The 14,702-nt window shown below is 38.4% G+C and overlaps 1 pseudogene across 1 annotated transcript in view; it reads right to left on the reverse strand.

Moving 5' to 3' along the window:
• Nucleotides 1–1,374: 1,374 nt before the first annotated feature.
• LOC114271286 (protein tesmin/TSO1-like CXC 5) overlaps nucleotides 1,375–14,702 on the reverse strand; it is a 31,561-nt pseudogene continuing 18,233 nt past the window's right edge. The window contains exons 4-8 of the transcript XR_014330476.1: nucleotides 5,414–5,773; nucleotides 4,952–5,055; nucleotides 4,782–4,876; nucleotides 2,707–3,126; nucleotides 1,375–1,797 (exon numbers count right to left, since the gene is read on the reverse strand). The product of XR_014330476.1 is annotated as a protein tesmin/TSO1-like CXC 5 (transcript). The remainder of the gene's footprint in view (nucleotides 1,798–2,706; nucleotides 3,127–4,781; nucleotides 4,877–4,951; nucleotides 5,056–5,413; nucleotides 5,774–14,702) is intronic.

A 14,702-nucleotide genomic window follows, 5' to 3' on the forward strand; every position in this document is an offset into this window, starting at 1 on the left:
AGGACTCCCTTTTGATAATCCGAACCGTTCAACATGTAAAACTCGTCTATATTCCTGTAAGCAATCACATTGATCGAATATCGTTAACTATATGATTAAATCAGTTTTGTATAAACAAAACGGATGGTGTGATAATTAACTGTTGAAAAAAAAACTAATCTGATCGTATAGCTATCGATATCCGATCAACGTAATTTTTTACAGACATATAACACTCGATGAATTGTACATATTGAACGGTTCAGATTATTAAAATGGAACCCATGGTGGCCCCACGAACCGACCATCACTGTCCAAAAATTATTTACCCTGAAAGAGTTGATTATTTTTCTGTATAGACATGTTGGGCAGCCGCAGGCAGCTGTACAATCAATCACCTTTCTTCCACTACACATTTTATTTATACAATTTTTTAATACACATTTTTTCATAAAAAGACAAAATTAACCTAAGCATTCATATTTTTTTTCTTAACTTTTTAGTCTAAAAAGACAAAAAGTGTACTTATTGAGGACACCCCAAACAACCCTTCACTTTATTATTTTAACTAAAACAATTTAATCCTTACACTTTAAGTTCAATTTCAATTTGATCTTTCTATGCAAATTATTATTAATTTTTTACGTGTACACGTCTAGAAATTGACACATGCTACAAAATCATTAATTTTAACATCAAATTTGAATGGCAAGACTCAATCGAAACAGAACTTAAAATGTAAAGACTAAGACCTAGTTTGGGAAGACTGCACTTTTTGACTTTTTATGAAATATGGGTTGGATTTGAAGTGATGTGTTAGAGAGGTGATGTGACTTAAATAAGATGATGTGACTTAAATAGGATAGTGACTTTTTGACTTTTTGTCTTTTTTCAATTATGCCAAACTTGGCCTAAATTATTTAAATTGAAACAATTGGTAAGTGAAAATTGGGTCAAAGTATAGGGGTTAAAAAAGTATAATTTACCCTTAGCAAAGTCATCGTAAGGTTTCCTTTGCATTAATTACAAATCCGTCCCCAACCACAAACTCACGCTAAATAAGACAGTAGTCACAGCATGGGTATAGCCGAGGTAACCCACCTTAATGTAGGTTGGTCCTGTTCATCCCTTTCGCACAACTTTATTGAAAAATGGTCAGCATCCAAAATAGAACATAACAAAAACAAAAACAAAAAAAATCAGGAATTCTAAGTTACAAACCCCTAAAAATGAGAAAATTGCTTTTTGTTTCTCAGCAATGTGATTCAATAAAAATTTGCCCTAGAATTTAGGGATACAAGCTAAGATGATCATCGGCATCTAACAATATCTCGACCATTTATATGGCTCTGCATTCTACACAACCTATTAAAGAACTGTACTCGAGACTGAAAATTTGATATCAAATCTAAGTTAAATGAATAATGTAAGAAATGGATCAGACCCTGGTCAGTTCAATGACAGGAGCTGATATAATCGCGCTGCTACAACAAAGACAAGACAACAATGGCCTAATGTTACAGAGATGTAGCAGCATACCTGTGGGGGTGAATCTTCTGTCCTAAATCTTTTTACATCTCTTTCTCGGTCTTTGGTTTTACATTCCCATTTTTGCGGGGGATGAAATCTTTGAAAACGGGTCATTATTTGAAGCAGTGGTTGATGTCATGGGTGTAGGTGGAACAGTAGATTTTGCAACACCGTTCCTAAAGGGTTCTTGTTGATTTCTTGTTTCTGTTCTGGCATTTGCAACGCCGTTACCTAATGGGTCTTTTAGACCTCCTGAATCGGTTCTGGCCAACGAAGAACACTTTGTTTCTGTAATATGTCAAGGACGACCATCATTAGTTTCAGAATATACAAAAGAAATAATAATGTGGATCATGCAGCTAAAATATGTAAGCCTTTAATCCCCTGGCACTGGGAAATAACTAGGTTCAGCTCTTCCGTAATCAGAAAGTCTAAAACAGACCAAGTATCATGAAAGATGCATTGCTGCATCAAGTTACAAACTGACACCACTCTGGTGATGCCAAGTTTTCATGGTGGTAATGACATTGGAGCAATGGAAACTTTCCAATTGCAGAGAAGCCATTGACAGTCTTGTAACCAGGTATTGAGGAAGGCATGATTCATATTTCATAGTACGGGTACAACTATCCTAAACATATGGAAACTTTGTAGCACACCACCATTTATCTCATCACGCACCATTACTCAATAAGGTTGGGCCGGGGGGGGGGGGGGGGGGGGAAGGGTGGCAGTGTGGGGAGGGGCAACAAGGAAGGAAGGGATCACTGTGGTAGTGGTTGTACAGAGGAAGGTGTGTTCCATCGTCCAAAATGGTAATTTGATTGAGACAAAATTATAATTCAAAAAATGGTGTGATCTAAGAGTGTGTGATGTGCAAATAGAAACTTCCACAACATAAACTTGAGAAATTCGGTAATCAACCAAATTGAATGGTCCTAACAATCTGAGTTCTGACTTATCTTCCTTGTTCTAACATCTGACGAATAATGGTCCCAAAGGAAAACTAAAACATTAAACTAAGATTCAAAAGTTTTTTCACATCTTTTAAACAGAGATATTCATAAAAATAATTTTGGTCACAAATGATTTTTTTTCCTGTTCAAGAGTAGCTAAATAGCTTTTTATCTTCACTATCCCATCAATTGGGTTTCAAATTTTCAAATGAGGACAGAGGAGAGGGAGATAGAAACTTACCTTTTATTTCTCCTAAAGTGATGAGCCTGTTGAGACAATCTCGAAACTTTGTCAAAACTATCCTTTCTTGCTCTGCATAAACTTCTGTCATGCCTTGCCCATTAGGCAACTGTGAAGATGCATTAAAACCATGGTTCATTAACCCTTTAGGGGAAGCAGCAGCCATGAACATCGCATCTTGTTCATCACACATCAATGCCAAAGTTCCAGGAGACATTGGCCTTCCTTTTGATATATCCACACCATCTGAATTGGACTCATCAGAACTGATTTTCTCAGCATGGTTTCCACTTGAGCAATCATCAGCTACAGTGTTCTCAGCTTCGGATCCCTTCTGGCTTTGTAACCGGTCTTGAGCTGATGAAGCAACAGAGCTTTCCATCCGATCTTGTGCCTGGCTCTCCATTGCATTTCTTTGGTCTGGAAGTATTAGAATACAGTATTAAAATGAAGCAATTGGGTTGAAGGATGCATTTTTGTTGAGCTCACTGAAAAGGTTGACAAAAATGTTCTCGTCAAGATACTAATCCGATTAGTCATCAGTTTTTAGGTCAATAACCCACTTAGATGAGAAAAATGTCATCTAGGGAAGTTTGCATATCCTGCAGGAGGTGGCAAGCTCCAAACTTTACTTGTAACCAAACTAGCTTGAACATAATCTCCATGATGTTGCAAATTAATTAAAAAAATGAAACGAAAACAGAAGAGGATAAAAGGAAAACTAACAAGATCTTTAGCTTTGCTGCCTTATACTGCCATTTTTGATTCAATCCCTCCCCCTATCCAACTTTCGCCACCTATATCTATTTTATTACATGTCCTTTGCTCTATAAAGCACGCATATGGATACAAATATGGATATGGATATGGATACAGATGTTGGTATGGATACACCAATATAGTAAAACCTTATAAAAAAAAAAATAAATAAAAGGCATGGCTGGGGTACATCCATAAAATAATATTGTTTATAATTTGTAATAATACACGATATATAACAATTAGAAAACCAAATGCAAAAAAGTAGCTAAACCAACGTACAAATTAGAATTTTATGCCAAAATTAGTTCAGGATCTAACCTACAAACCAGAGTTTAATGTGGGAGAGAGAGAGAGTTGGAAAGGACATGAGAACTTGCCATAAGGCGTTAGCGTTGGATGGATGTTACGTTGGAGTGAGATTGTGAGAGTGCGAGATCAAGAAAGAGATTCACTCTGCCGTGATGAAAAAACCCCATAAGTTTTCTATGATTTGAAAATTTGTAGAGATTCCCTTCATTTGTTTTATATAAAATAGACACAAATTATTTTTTCTGCTACCCTTATATTTTTAAGAAAATTATATTTAAGCCTCGCCATACTCATATAAGTACTTGGTGTGTACCCAAGACATACCCGAGCCATACCCTACGATCAAAATTGGATATGTATTTCACATACTCGATACACATGCACCCATATCTAAGCCGCACTCATACCAAATACGTACCCGATAGTCACACGGCATCATTCTCGGAGTATACCCATCCTTCATAACCTTCGTTTAATCATTTTCATGTACCTTTTATTACTTTCTATCAGTTTGGTTTCTATCTGGATTACACATCTAGAGTTTTAAAGCTCTAATTTTACAAAGATCTTGTGATGTGATGGATAACAAATTCATGTCATGGAACTATAAATGTCATAAATACCACTTTTGCTGTTATTTTTGTTGCTGATGCAGCAAAGTTTCTGGGTCTTTTTAAATGTTTTGAGCTAGTAAATTAAAATGTTGCCTTCCAAGTAGCATTCTTGTCTAAATACACCCAACAAGTTTCTATTTACACCTACATTTAGAGAGAAATTAAGTTAGTGTATTTGGAAAACAACGGAGGTCCATGTAATGATCACAAGCAATGGGTACAAGGAGAAAATTCTTGAAATTAAAAGCACTATACATATGAATGAACATTGCAGCTCATTTAGCGCCCAAAAGGACATGCTTTCATACAAAAAGAAATTATTGGTCAATCAGGTACCACAATTAATTTAAGCTTAAAACTCAAGTTTTCTGCATAAATATCTGCATATACCTGTTAGAGTCTTGGCAGCTTCTGCTGAATACACCATCAAAACAGAGCAAAGCTCCCTCAAGTCCTGTTGTTGGATGATGTCTGCTAAAAGTGACCTTTAAACATTGTGCGCCAGTTAGTTCTGTAGTTAAGTACTTAATTAAAATTTCCATGAAGGTAAGAAAATTTACCTGTACGCAAATTTTGAAGGGCCCAACGTTGCACTGCTACCAACACGCAAAATGGGAATGGAAGACAAGGAAGGGGAATGAGAAGAAGCTTTTATGTGGTTTGTCTGTTAAACATATAAAAGACACCGGTAAACTATAATACATTTTGATGGGGGCAAAAATAAGAAAGAACATTAACACTAACCCACAGAATAAAATTACACGACAGGAAAATAAAGATATTGCAAAAAATTTCCACACCAAACAAATGTATTTGTTCCCAGAAGGGGAGGAAAAAAAAAAAAAAAAAACTAGTTATTAATTAATGATTAGTCTACTCATTCGTGTTAAATCATGCAAACAACTAAGCACAGAAGATAAAATGTGAAACAAGATTCAAATAATAATTATCAGTTATTGATTTTGCTTCAACTAACCAGTCGAGAACTTGTCTATAATGGAGGACACAAGTATCCAGTTTACCTGCTGTAATTGTCCAAGCCTATGAATGGATGGATCTTTGGCTGTTGGCCTATAAAAGAACTCTTGACCTTTTCTTTTCTTGGATACTGGAGGGGATCCAAAACCGGAGGAGCCAATAGCACCAGTAATGGCAGCATTTGCTGCCTGCTGGATATATGTCATGTCATTGGCATGGTCTCCATGGAAGAGAGCTTGCCTCTCTTCACTACCTTCAAAATTTTTGCAGTCAATGCACTTACAGTTTTCAGAGCAGAGTATATTGGCTTGGAAGCACTCGCAGTACTTTTTAAGGCACCCTGATTTCTTGCAATGGCATCCCTTGTTGTGCTTTCCCAACACCAACACTTCCCCAGCCTCCTCCTGCATATATTTTAAGCCATTTCAGATGCATGTCAGCAGTAGCACACAATCTCTACACATATATTACTAATAACAAATATTCACATTTATGACAAGACCTCATACTTGATACTACTATCTTAGTTAAACTTGAAATTTTCCTACCCTAGGATTTCTTCCTACCTGTTATAGCATTAAGACTCTCCGACCATCAATGAAATGCTCACTCAAAAGAAAAGGATAATCAAAACACCATCTTAAAATTCTGCAGGTCTAACTTGATTAGAGAAAATGCATCATTTTGTACTGAGATGGTAGCAATTGAATGTATTAATTATTTTGTAACTTGGAGACAAGCAAGCAGCTGTTCATGGACCTCTAACAAACCTTCAATTTTAACAATGATTTTCCAAATACAACATAATAATACTATGGTATGAGAGAATACCACAAAGGTGTCAACACAAACTAGTCCACTTTTCTTTCCCTAAAAAATTTTTTGTGCGTCAGAACCATGCTAAATTCAATGGTGAACAAGTATAACTGATTATATATATGTAAAATCAAAATGCTTAAAGATAACCCTGGCACTCAAAAAAATCTCAAGGGGAAACTGAAAGTGAAATTGTGCATGTCAAAGCCTCTAATCCATACAAAATTTGGATGCTCATTTAATTTAGACTCTTCCTAGTCATAAAGAACTTTAATGTCCTTTTAAATTTGAACAACCCAAAATGGGTGTAGAGGAAAACCTTATTGAACACAATAAGCACGGTAAACAACTGATGATGAGCAAGGAAGAACAAAAATGACAAATCCGAAATTTGACATGGGATACTCTTTGGGATTTATATAATAATTTTCTGGTCAATTTGAGTCTTGTTTTTATGCATATGATAGAACGCTGCAAAACAGATTTATTAACTTTTATTAGGTTTTAGCAGTTAGGTATTTTAATAATTTTGTAAATTGGTGGACATGGGCTGCAAGGGTTGCACATGAATCATCTTTTGGGTCAAATTACACTATTGGAATATTATCTCTAGTTTCTTTTTGGTCTAAAATAGTCTAGTTGTCAAAAAAGTCAAAATTTCCTAATCTTAAGTCATAGGCCTATTAAGAATTAGAAGAACCAACAGCCTATAAACATCTATGCAATTCTTCTATTCTAGAGAGTTGAGTTTATGAGAATTACAAATTGTGTTTATGTGAATTTTTCTAATGCTTGCCAGGATGAATTACTTTTTTCCCTTTCCTTCTCTTCTTATTCTTCTCTTTCTTCCTCTCCTGTGGAATATCCAACCAATAATATCATATTACAATTCACAACCCTAGAAAAGTCAACTTTCATCCCCCAACAAATCAACCTTAAACACTTCCCCTACCTATCGGCCTTTAATATAACCATCAAAATAAATTACTCACTATTTTGGCCTCAAATAGCCTCTATTCTGAAAACCCACAGTTACCACTTTCAAAACCGAGCCAAATTTACCCATTTTTCATCTAGAAACCTGAAATCTTGAAAGCCTTCTTCTACCTTATAGAAAACCCTAACCATAGCCATTTTTCTTAGCCAAAACCCACCATACATCCCATTATTGGTAGCATTAAGCCAAGTTTGCTAAGTTGTCCAACATTAATAAACCTCTCTAGATAAGAGTACTAACCCAACTAAGAAGCACAGACACACAACACACCGACGCGGTAATTTTCAAAAAAATACAAGATATGACACGTGGGAACACTCGCAATATATATTTTTTTTAATTAAAAAAGAAAAGGTACAACTAGTTTAGTCCCCATTGAAACGGGTTTTGAAGGGGCAGATTGGGTACATACAAACCTAACCTTTGGCATTATTTGCACTAAGTGGATGCTCTTGGGGTTCGAAACCACAACCTCAAGGTTGATAGGCCAAATTTTAAACACTGAACCAGAGGTTAATATTTATCCCCAAAAAAATTAAAAAAATACAACATAGCACTAATTACTAAATTTTAAAAGATGAGTGATATATGTGTCTAAATCTATATTATTTTACTTTTATTATTGTACCACAAGTTTTTTTGTTATAATTTTTAATGTGTTAAAAAATAATAGTACGTGTCCATCAAGTGTCAACATCCAACACGTGTCCAACATAGACATGCCACCTTAGAAGTGATGGTGTTTCGTAACTTCCCAAATTTTGACATCTTACAAAAAGCCCTAGAAAAAATTTCTTACCTAAATTATACCAATCATTCAAACTCCAAATAGCGATCATAACAATTTTACCAATCCTAATCACTCCAAGAATCACAAACTAAAAAGAACCGTGATATGGTAACTTTTTCATCATTTAAAACTTTGGATTGTATAATTCTTGTAGCCAATAAATTTACGAAAGCACACAAATACATTGCTAAATTCAAAAAACAATGCCCTTTCTCAGTGAGGCATTGAGGGGGAAGTGTTCATTACAAAAGGGATTTGCTTAGGATGAGAAAAATGTGAGCATATAATCGTATATATTAGGCATTGTATATATTAGGCATGATTGCATATATATTAGGAGAGGTTGTGATGTCAATCTTGTATTTTCCTTTTCGGTTTAGGCATTAGGATTCTTGTATTTCCGTTTTGGTTCATTATTAGGGTTATATAAACTAGTCTTGATGTAATTGATATACACGTTGAATATACAGAACATTCAGAATTTCTTAAATGGTATCAGAGCTTGGTGTAAAACCCTAGTAGCTGTAGTAGGTTTGCTCCGTCTGGCTCTTCGTTTGACTTAAAAGCTTGTCGGTTTTGAAGACTCTTTGCAGTTGACCCAGAGCTCTCTTTGTTTGGTTCGCAGACTATTCAAAGTCGACCTAGAGCTCTCTACCTCTCGATTCAAGCGCGACTCCTTGTCGCGACCCATTTGCTTCGTAATCGTGATCGATCATCGCGTCTCTCTCTGCTCTCGTCGTCTTCATCAGCATCGTCTACCCGGTTCCTTCTCTTTCTATCTCTCTCTATTCGTAACTATGACCATTTGTGCCCTCAATACTTTTATTTGGATTAAAACCTCTTATTTACAGTTTGGCCCACTTAGTTGTTATTATTTATTATATTTCAACCTGTAAATCTTTGGTTTATTACAATGACGGACACCAAAACACAAGCCATTAGATGTAAATTCACTAGTGCCAATTATGCTTGTTGGGCTAGTATTATGAAGAATTTTCTTCTTAGTCAGAAAAAATTGGGCTATATTTTTTGTTCTATTCCTCGTCTATTGGACCCGAAACAAGAAGAATATTTGACTTCTTGTGACACTTGAGATAATGATAATGTCCAAATTCTGACCTGATTTCATAATTCTGTGGATGACCGTATTGGAATGATGTTTTTGAACCTTGAGTAACGAGCTTAGGGTTTGATAGGATATCATCCCCTATTTATAAATGAAGATTAGGGTTTACAAGATGAGACAATTACAAGATGAGCCCCGAGGGCATAGAACAATTACAAACCAATAACTCAGATAATAATATAATATGTAATGCTAACACTCCCCCTCAAGCTGGTGTGAAAATATCTCTCATGCCCAGCTTGCCTAATATGTCATGAAATGGTTTATTCCCAACCCCCTTGGTGAGAATGTCAGCAAGTTGTTCACCAGACTGGACAAAAGGAGTACAAATGGTACCACTAGTGAGTTTCTCCTTAATGAAGTGGCGATCAATCTCAACATGTTTTGTCCGGTCATGTTGAACTGGATTGTGAGCGATGTTGATAGCAGCCTTATTATCACAGTATAACCGCATGGAGTCCGTCTGCTCAATACCAAGATCACTCAACAATAACTTAATCCATAAAAGTTCACACACACCTTGTGCCATAGCTCTAAACTCAGCTTCTGCACTTGACCTGGCAACCACATTCTGATTCTTACTCCTCCAAGTAACTAGGTTGCCTCTAACAAAGGTGCAATACCCTAAAGTCGATCTCCTATCAGTTACTGACCCAGCCCAGTCAGCATCTGTATAGGCTTCCACACAAAGATTATCATACTTTGAAAAATAAAGACCCTTACCAGGAGCAGACTTTAAGTACCTCAAGATTCTCATGACAGCCTCAAAGTGAATCTGATGAGGAGCATGCATAAACTGACTAACCACACTGACAACAACAGCAATATCAGGACAGGAGTGAGATAGGTAAATGAGCTTACCCACTAATCGCTGATAGCTCCCCCTATCAACAACTTCTCCTCCTTCATCATCACCTAATTTCTGATTGGGTTCCAGTGGAGTGATACATGCCTTGCAGCCAAGCATCCCAGTTTCCTTCAACAGGTCAAGCACATATTTTCTCTGTGAGATAAATATCTCATTTTTAGAGCGAGCAACTTCAATTCTCAGAAAATACTTCAAGCTTCCCAAGTCTTTGATTTCAAACTCACTAGCTAAATATTTCTATTGAATATTTCTTCAATAGAGGTATTTTCCCACTATCATTGCCCGTAAGAACTATGTCATCTACATAAACAATAAGTGCTGTAGTCTTACCACGTGAGGAATGTTTCACAAACAAGGTGTGATCTGCCTGACTCTGTTTGAAGCCACATTTAAACATAGCCTGAGTGAATCTCTCAAACCAAGCCCTTAGAGACTGTTTGAGACCATATAATGACTTCTGAAACTTGCATACTTTGCCTTCTGTCTAATGATCCTCAAAACCAGGAAGAATGTCCATATATACCTATATACCTCTTCTTCGAGGTCACCATGGAGAAAGGCATTCTTGACATCAAGCTGATAAAGCGGCCAATCTAGATTAGCTGCTAGAGAGAGAAATACTCTGACTGAATTCATCTTAGCCACAGGTGCGAAGGTCTCCTGACAATCAATGCCATATGTCTGAGTAAACCCTTTTGCCGCAAGTCTTGCCTTGTAACGCTCAATAGACCCATCTGCTTTGTGTTTCACAATATATACCCATTTACATCCCACAGGTCGTTTGCCCGTAGGTAACTCAGTCAATTCCCAAGTGCCATTCTTCCTAAGTGCTTTCATTTCCTCAATCATGGCTAGCTTTCACTCAGAGGTAGCAAGAGCATCCTGAAAATGGTTAGGAATGCTAACAGAGGAAATATTGAACAGAAACGCTCTATATGAGGATGACAAATGAGAGTAGGACACAAAATGTGAGATAGGATGTTGAATACAAGATTTCACACCCTTCTTCTTGGCAATAAGAACATCAAGATCAATGGACTCAAGAGATTCAAATTACCTAGACTCTCATCAGAAGCAAGAGATGGCAGCGGAGGAGCAGAAGTGGTCCTTTGTATCCAGTTAACTTGTTGTCTGTCTATGTCCCGAACATAAACATGCCCGTCCTTATCCTTGGTGACATTGGGTTCTATAGTCCCAGTAGAAGAAGGTGGTGCAAGAACAACTGGTTCTACCATAGGAAGCACAGTAGAAGAGGGTTGTACAAGAACAACTGGATCCACCATAGGAAGCACAGGACTCGGCACAGGACTCATTTCACACCAAGGCTCCCCCGGAAATGAGGATGGTGACACCGGAGAGGACAAGAAATGGGACTGGGACTCAAAGAAAGTAACATCCATGGACACAAACCACTTACGAGAAGAAGGGTGGTAACATTTATACCCCTTTTGAGTAGGAGAGTAACCAAGGAAAACACACTTGAGGGAGCGAGGGTCCAACTTACCACGAAAAGGAGAGTGATTATGAACAAAATAGACACAACCAAATATTTTAGGAGGAATAGAAAACAAGGACTGGGAACCTAGAAGGACGTGAAGAGAAGCTTGGGTTTGCAAGACCTGGATAGGGAGACGATTAATAAAATGGGTAGCAGTGAAAACAGCGTCGCCCCAATAGGGCCGAGGCACACTCATAGAAAAACACATGCACCGAGCCATGTCAAGAAGATGCCGATTCTTGCGTTCCGCCACCTAATTTTGTTGAGGGGTATTGGTGCAAAAGGTCTGATTGATTATGCCACGAGTAGAGAAATATTGTCCTAACCCAGAATCTATGTATTCCCCACCATTATCAGAACGAAATAGTTTGACAGTGGCCCCAAACTGAGTACAAATCATCTTATGAAAATTGCGAAACACAGAAAAAAACCTCACTCTTATCTTTCATGAGATACACCCAAGTAGTACGAGAAAAATCATCAATAAATGTAACAAACCATCGATGACCTTTCACGGACATAACACGAGAGGGACCCCAAACATCAGAATGTATTAATGAAAAAAGAATTAAACTTTTATTCAAACTGGGAGCAAAAGAAGCTCTGTGTTGTTTTCCAAGTTAACAAGACTCACAAAGAAAGTCAGACACATGATGATTTGCAAAACCAGATGGAAATAAATGCTTAAGTAAATAAAATAAAGGATGCCCAAGACGCTGATGCCACAGCCATAAATCAGCGGAGGTAGTATAAGACGTGGTGGAAGAATAAGCAAGTTTGTCCGGTTGATCCAGGAAGTAGAGACCATTTTCTGCACTACCACTGCCAATCGTCCTCTTCGTGACAATGACCTGAAAAAGACAATGATCAGGAAAAAACGTCACACTACAATTCAAATCCTGGGTAAGACGACTCAAGGATAACAGATTAACAGAAAAATTAGGAACATGGAGAACAGAAGATAGATGTATGGTAGGAGTGACTTGGACTAAACATTTTTCAGAAATAGAAAAATCAGTACCATCTACAATCCTAACTTTGTCCTGACCTGAAGAGGACTTATAGACAGAGAAAAGATCAGAGGAGCCAGACATATGATCTGAGGCACCGGAATCAATAATCCAAGGCAAAGACTTATGACACAGGAAAATACAAGGAGAAGATACTAAGTTACCTGAGCGGGCAAAGGACGAGGAAGCTGTACTGAGAGCAGTAGAACACCGGCGGTCCAACAATTGGCGCAAAGCATCCTCCAGCTCAGCATCAGAAGCTTGGCCAACAGAGGCAGAATTAGAATTAAGTGTATCAACGGCACTAGATTGATGAGCCCGGAAATAAGAACCACGTCCTCTAGACTGGCCGGACCAACGTCCTCGAGAATCAAACCGATCACCTCGACCCCCGGATGGAGTCCCATGAAGCTTCCAACACGTCTCACGAGTATGCCGCGGCTTCTTGCAATAATCACAGAATACAGACTCCTTAGCAGCAGACGGCGGGATGGGAGTTAGGCTGAGGCCATCCCGAGGAGTAGACGGTAATGCTGAACTGTCAGTAGAGACAGGGGTCATCATAGCAGACCGGCGACTCTCCTCATTCTGTACATAGGCAAATGCCTCCTGAAGTGAAAGAAAAGTGCCCATACCCAAAACTCGACCCCTAACTGGATCATACTCCACATTTAGGCCTGCCAAAAATTTAAAGACCCGTTCCTGTGCGATGAACTTCTTGTACCCGACAGAATCAGCAGGGCAAACAGGCTTATAGTCTTGCAGGTGGTCAAGGCGTTTCCAGCCGTTGGTGAGGAAAGTGAAGTACTGAAGAACAGTCTGCTCCCCCTGAAGTGAGCTCTCAATAGAGCGGCGTAACTCAAATGCCTGTGAGAAATTCCCTTTGCGGGAATAGGTGGCAGCCACAGCATCCCAAACATCCTGGGCAGTCTCCATAGACAAGTAGCCCTCACCAAGTTCTGGAACCATCAAATGGAGAAGTCAACCTATAAGCAAAGAGTTGGTAATCTCTCATTGGTCATAACCCGAGTCAGTGGTACTAGGTGCCTGTATCCTGCCATCAACATACCCCATCTTCCCTCTGCTCTTCAAAAACATAGTCAAACTTTGAGACCATGCTAGGTAGTTTTAACCATTAAATAGAGAGGTGGTGATTTTCAAACTAGGGTTGGGGTTCTCAGTCATGGTAGTAGGTATAATGGGACTCTCACTCCTCGGTGTTTTGAGAAGAAGGGGACACACTGGTGGAATCTGTCATGGATACTATACTTCCGAACCCGCAACAAAACTAGTGGCAATCACAAACCCGAAAGGTGGTAGTGAAAGAACAGGCACAATAACCACTATAAAGGCATAACAAATTTAAGAAAGCATTTTCATTTTTTTTTTTTTAATATAATTATTTATTTATGTATTGGTACGGTGTTATACACGACATAGGTCATATCATACCAAATAGGGATGAGAGTATGAGAGTATACCAGTGAGATCGACGGTCGACGAAGGCGACAGAGGAGAAGACGAGCGACGAGCTGACGAGATGAAGACGAGCAACGAACTAACGAGCAGAGAAGAAGATCGACGAACTGTTGGAGGAGATCAACGAGCTGAGGACGGCTGAGTGACGAAGGCGACAGGAAGGCAGCTGAGTGACGATCGACCGAGAGGCGGCTGAGTAACGACGGCGACTAAGGATGAAGACGAAGTACAGATCGACGAGCTGAAGATCGACCCAGCAAATGATCCACCTAGGTAAGTTTCGAACCCTAGAGTGAGGGTGTGCCGAAACCCTAGAGGTTCTGCTCTGATACCATGAAGCTTGAGTAACCAGCTTAGGGTTTGATAGGATATCATCCCCTATTTATAAATAAAGATTAGGGTTTACAAGATGAGACAATTACAAGATGAGCCCTGAAGGCATAGAACAATTACAAACCAATAACTCAGATAATAATATAACATGCTATGCTAACAGTTTTCCTAATACAGTACTGCCAAGGAGGTGTGGAACTATTTATTTGGTGTGTATCAACAGTCCAACTTCGTCAAACGATATGAGTTGGAAACAACTATTCAGAGTGCTCGTCAACGGGATCAATCTATTCAGGACTTCTGCATTAAGATGACAGGTTTCTGGGATCAGTTGGCTCACATAAAACCATCTAGCCTCAAGGGACTGACACTTTTGTTGAGTTTCGGGAGCAAGGTCGTTTAGTGCAGTTCTTAAC

This window comes from Camellia sinensis, chromosome 5 (genome assembly GCF_055761805.1).
Source record: "Camellia sinensis isolate YWXY chromosome 5, ASM5576180v1, whole genome shotgun sequence".
Taxonomy (NCBI): domain Eukaryota; kingdom Viridiplantae; phylum Streptophyta; class Magnoliopsida; order Ericales; family Theaceae; genus Camellia; species Camellia sinensis.